At 39.4% G+C, this 6188-nt stretch overlaps 1 long non-coding RNA gene across 1 annotated transcript; it reads right to left on the reverse strand.

The window, feature by feature from the left end:
* Positions 1-4621: 4621 nt before the first annotated feature.
* On the reverse strand, positions 4622-6014 carry LOC113347566. The gene is made up of 2 exons (XR_003359094.1): positions 5341-6014; positions 4622-5257 (listed from the first exon to the last, which is right to left on the reverse strand). It is a non-coding gene; the product is annotated as an uncharacterized LOC113347566 (long non-coding RNA).
* Between the last annotated feature and the right edge of the window lie 174 nt (positions 6015-6188).

Below are 6188 nucleotides of genomic sequence, written 5' to 3' on the forward strand. Positions count from 1 at the left end.
TTCGGTGACCTATGGAATAATGATCTGCTAACCGAACTAATATCTATTGGATCAAAGCTAACTGTTTCAGCCTACAGACAAGTTCGGCAACCAATGAAAATGTTGCAAGGTAACAGAACCGGTACTTCGGCAACCTGGTATAATTTTACCAAGTCACCGAACAAGCAGTTCGGTGACCAGTATTTTATCACAGGTTACCGAACTCCATATTGTATTACAACATTTGAGTCTTATAACATTGAAAACACAAACCCAATAAAAATTGAAAACACAAACAAGGTTCTAAAACAAATATAAAAGTGTTATACATACCAAACTACGAGATCCTTAAGTAATTTTTTAAAAAACACAAACACACCAAATTAAACCATACGAAATCACTAACGACCACTTTTACGACCCCTCTTGCCACCTCCTTGTTTACCACGAGTTTTGGGACGAACTTCCTCATCACTTGTGGTATCGTCTCCTCGACCGGTTTCCTCCACAGCGCGACTTGAACCTTATCCTTGTTGTCGACCCCTCTTACCACCTCCTTGTTTACCACGAGATTTAGGTTGAACTTCCTCATCACTTGGGGTTTCCTGCTCAGCGCGACTTGAACCTTGTCCTTGTTGTCGACTCTTCTTACCACCTCCTTGTTTACCACGAGTTTTGGGACGAACTTCCTCATCACTTAAGGTTTCGTCTCCTCCACCGGTTTCGTCCACAGCGCGACTTGAACCTTCACCTTGTTGTCGACCTCTCTTTAATTGTTTACACCTACTTGTCTACACCATTCTTTTAGTTATGAGACCCTCCCACTGCTTGTAGTAGGCGGTTTGTTCCTTAGTCTCCATCGGCTCTCCACTTTTGATTTTAGCCATCCATTTCTTCAACAATTTCGAACCCTTCAACACCTAATTCCAATTTTAAGCACTGGTAAATATTTTTCCAATAGTTTGAAACAACCGAAAAGTATAAGAGAAAGAAATTTTCTTACCACATTATCCCATAACCTTTTAGCTTCTTCTCCACAAATAGGCACCTCCTTCTGAGCTCTCTTAGCCTCCCTCTCCTTTCCCTTCGCCTTCGACGCATCAGTCTTAGCTTGTTGTTCTTTATTTATCACGAAAGGATGACTAATTTCTTCATAATACTCCATATAATCTTCCTCACATGCATTTACATCTTCCCCACAAGGTACCAAATCACCTCTTGGTATGTGGTAGTTAGTAAGTGCATTCTAATGTGCTACCGCAGGAGTTGGTTCATGTTTTGGCTCAAAATACTTCTCGGAGTTCTTTGTTCCTTCAACCAGCAAAGTGAAATTTTCATTCTCCACATTGGGATCCATTTGAACGCAACAAAGTTGTCTTAGTACTCTCCTTGGATTATATATTGCGTAGCCGTTAGGATACCAAATTGGTCCATAGTAAGGCGAGACGGTAGAGAAACCATTCAAGTCGTCTTCATCTACAGAGACATCATCGGGTACGGTGTATGGGTGAAATACCACATCGTTCACCGTAAGTTCATCCAATTTCTCCCTCAACGAAGTCAACTGCTCTTCTTTAGACTTCTTTTGTGCGTCCAAAAACAACCACTTTCCTGTTGTAGGTTGGTCATAGGGATAAGGTTTCTTTTCTGAACCCAATCCCAATTTAGGAAAGTGGTCGTAAATCCAAACCTATGCGAAAATACAAAAATATCCACGCACATGAAAATTGAATTGGAAGAACAAAAATTTAGCGAACAATTTGCTAATTAACAATGTAGAAAAACTCACCTGAACAAAAGTTAAGTAACCTCCAATTTGATTACACTTAATCCTCGATCCTTTGCTCATCTATTCTAAAACAAAATCAAGCACACCTGGGCCCAAGAGTATTTGTTCATCTCATCGAGATGCTCCAAAAGTTGTAGATAATGTGCATCCACCCTATTTCCAGAAGTTTCAGGGAAAATGACAGTTCCTAGCATATATAATCAATAAGCGGTGACATGATTCCTAAGGGTTTCCCCGTCCATCACCAACTTTCCTTTCTCCACCTTCTTTTTTGTCCCTCCAAATGCTGCATTCAACTTAACCAACTTGAATTTCTTCAGCTTCTTCTTCAATGCTCCATTTTCCTCTCTTGGATTATACTCATCGCCACGTTTAGGGGGTCTCACAGAACGTCTAAACTCACATTGAGACTTTCTTGCATCCCATCCTAGAAATTTTTGAGCCAATTCTTCAAGAGATTCATAACTCATCGAGGGTTTGTAGCCTTCTCGAAGAAATTTACCTTCCACTTGGAAGCCGGTGATATTACGACAATCATTGGGAGTAATTCCCATCTCTCTGAATGGAAGATGCATTGTATATGTCTCGGGATAATGCCTCTCGAGAAATGCGGATACGGCAACAACGTCAAATTCCACATGTGCTAACTGAATAGCTCGGTATAACACACATTCTTTAACCTTCACTACAAACTCGTCACACTCCAAAGAAAGATCCCATTTGGCCACCTTTTGACGTTTAATAAGACGAACTGCATCATTATGATCCTACGAAAAGAACATAACACTATTAATACTTGACAAAACACTACTAATACGAAAAGTTCTTAACACTATGAACTTAAAGGATACCTTTGTCGCATAGATCTTCGCAGCCCATTTGTGTTTGTAGCCGGACAATGTTGCCCTTCCATCATTTGGAGTACCATAAGTTGGGTCTACTGGATCCAAACACAAATTATCAGGGGGAATGTGTGATTATCTTTTGCTAGGCGGCTTCGGCTTCCTTTTCTCTTTAGCAGGAACAATTTCTTGCTCTTATCTGTCCTCCTCTTCATCATCTTCATCATCTTCCTCCTCTTCATTGACTTCCTCCTCTCCATCGTCTTCCTCCTCTCCATCGTCTTCCTCCTCTGGTCCTTCTCCTTCTCTGTCGGATCCTAGTTCTTCTTCCTCTACATTTTCAACATCTTCTCTTTGTTTTTCAACCTCTTCATCATCATTCTCTTCTTCATCATCATTCTCAATTCGTTTTCCCATCACCTCTTCATTGACATCTTGAATTATATCACGAACATTCTCTTGGTTGACTTCCGGTAACAAGCCCCCTTCATGTTTAGTATTTGTGACACCACGCTTTCGGAATTATAAATGTTTTGCTCCACGAGGGGTGGGAGTTTTCAAATCCTCATCTAGTTGTTGTCTTAATCTTTTTCCTTTGTTCCTAAAGAACAAAAACCAAAGTATTAGCTAAACATAAGAGAATATTGTGTTATCAAATGAAATAGAACTAAAGAATAAAGTTAACACAACACTCGAAATTAACAGATCATAGTTCGGTTACCTGAAAAAAAACTGCGAGGAAACCGAACTAAATATTTCAAAGGATGCGGAAATAATATTCATATTTGAAATCCTTTCTCTTCCATCTTCGCCATTGGTTTTTTGATGTTAAAATGATTTCGCCGAATCCTTCACCCCTAAGTCGATACCGCCTTACAATACGAAATAAAGCCATAAATTCCATAACTCTATCTCTAATATTTCCAAATCGAATGAACAAAGCTAAATGATCACGGTTATAAGGGTTTGTTGTGTCGGTGATGAATTTCTCATGAATTTTCCCCCAATAACTTTGACTCATAATACCTTTCATTCTTCGTTCTTCACCTCTCTTTGGATAGTATAACATGTAGTTCCTGCAAATAGAAAGATCTTCTTCTAGAGTAGGAGTAGTAGCTGCCATTTTTAGGAGATTTTGTAACAAAATGTTAACCATGAAACACATATATATACTACTTGGGTGTATAACGGCTATAAAATTAACCTTTACTTGATATATAATACATAATTTTAAAATTATGTACTATATTTGTGTCAGATAAAGGACATTTAAATTTCAAAATTACAAGTTCGGTGAGGAGATAAAAACTTGCGATCCAACCGAACCGAGAGTTCGGTTACGAGGCAAATACATGTCGTCACCGAACTTGTTTGTGGAGGCTCACAGCCAAACTGAGCATATATACGATTCCAAAAACACTCCAAAACAAACCTAAGAGTTGTTCTATGTGATTTCTACTTCACTGGAATGCCTTTTCCAACATGGGCAATACTAAAAATTTGAGTCTCCAGAGGAGTGTTCGGTGACCTAAGAAAATTGGATCTGCCAACCGAACTTTTTGTTCGGTTATATGATAAATAAAAGAGGTAATTGAACCTTATAATGAAGGCTCACAGTCAAACTGAGCATATATACGATTCCAAAAACACTCCAAAACAAACCTAAGAGTTGGTCTATGTGATTTATGCTTCAAGAGAATCCCTTTTCCAACATGTCCAACTCCAAAAATTTGAGTCTCCAGAGAAGAGTTCGGTGACCTATGGAATAATGATCTGCTAACCGAACTAATATCTATTGGATCAAAGCTAACTGTTTCAGCCTACAGACAAGTTCGGCAACCAATGAAAATGTTGCAAGGTAACAGAACCGGTACTTCGGCAACCTGGTATAATTTTACCAAGTCACCGAACAAGCAGTTCGGTGACCAGTATTTTATCACAGGTTACCGAACTCCATATTGTATTACAACATTTGAGTCTTATAACATTGAAAACACAAACCCAATAAAAATTGAAAACACAAACAAGGTTCTAAAACAAATATAAAAGTGTTATACATACCAAACTACGAGATCCTTAAGTAATTTTTTAAAAAACACAAACACACCAAATTAAACCATACGAAATCACTAACGACCACTTTTACGACCCCTCTTGCCACCTCCTTGTTTACCACGAGTTTTGGGACGAACTTCCTCATCACTTGTGGTATCGTCTCCTCGACCGGTTTCCTCCACAGCGCGACTTGAACCTTATCCTTGTTGTCGACCCCTCTTACCACCTCCTTGTTTACCACGAGATTTAGGTTAACTTCCTCATCACTTGGGGTTTCCTGCTCAGCGCGACTTGAACCTTGTCCTTGTTGTCGACTCTTCTTACCACCTCCTTGTTTACCACGAGTTTTGGGACGAACTTCCTCATCACTTGGGGTTTCGTCTCCTCCACCGGTTTCGTCCACAGCGCGACTTGAACCTTCACCTTGTTGTCGACCTCTCTTTAATTGTTTACACCTACTTGGCTACACCATTCTTTTAGTTATGAGACCCTCCCACTGCTTGTAGTAGGCGGTTTGTTCCTTTGTCTCCATCGGCTCTCCACTTTTGATTTTAGCCATCCATTTCTTCAACAATTTCGAACCCTTCAACACCTAATTCCAATTTTAAGCACTGGTAAATATTTTTCCAATAGTTTGAAACAACCGAAAAGTATAAGAGAAAGAAATTTTCTTACCACATTATCCCATAACCTTTTAGCTTCTTCTCCACAAATAGGCACCTCCTTCTGAGCTCTATTAGCCTCCCTCTCCTTTCCCTTCGCCTTCGACGCATCAGTCTTAGCTTGTTGTTCTTTATTTATCACGAAAGGATGACTAATTTCTTCATAATACTCCATATAATCTTCCTCACATGCATTTACATCTTCCCCACAAGGTACCAAATCACCTCTTGGTATGTGGTAGTTAGTAAGTGCATTCTAATGTGCTACCGCAGGAGTTGGTTCATGTTTTGGCTCAAAATACTTCTCGGAGTTCTTTGTTCCTTCAACCAGCAAAGTGAAATTTTCATTCTCCACATCGGGATCCATTTGAACGCAACAAAGTTTTCTTAGTACTCTTCTTGGATTATATATTGCGTAGCCGTTAGGACACCAAATTGGTCCATAGTAAGGCGAGACGGTAGAGAAACCATTCAAGTCGTCTTCATCTACAGAGACATCATCGGGTACGGTGTATGGGTGAAATACCACATCGTTCACCGTAAGTTCATCCAATTTCTCCCTCAACGAAGTCAACTGCTCTTCTTTAGACTTCTTTTGTGCGTCCAAAAACAACCACTTTCCTGTTGTAGGTTGGTCATAGGGATAAGGTTTCTTTTCTGAACCCAATCCCAATTTAGGAAAGTGGTCGTAAATCCAAACCTATGCGAAAATACAAAAATATCCACGCACATGAAAATTGAATTGGAAGAACAAAAATTTAGCGAACAATTTGCTAATTAACAATGTAGAAAAACTCACCTGAACAAAAGTTAAGTAACCTCCAATTTGATTACACTTAATCCTCGATCCTTTGCTCATCT

The sequence above is a fragment of the Papaver somniferum genome, chromosome 2, assembly GCF_003573695.1.
Source record: "Papaver somniferum cultivar HN1 chromosome 2, ASM357369v1, whole genome shotgun sequence".
NCBI lineage: Eukaryota > Viridiplantae > Streptophyta > Magnoliopsida > Ranunculales > Papaveraceae > Papaver > Papaver somniferum.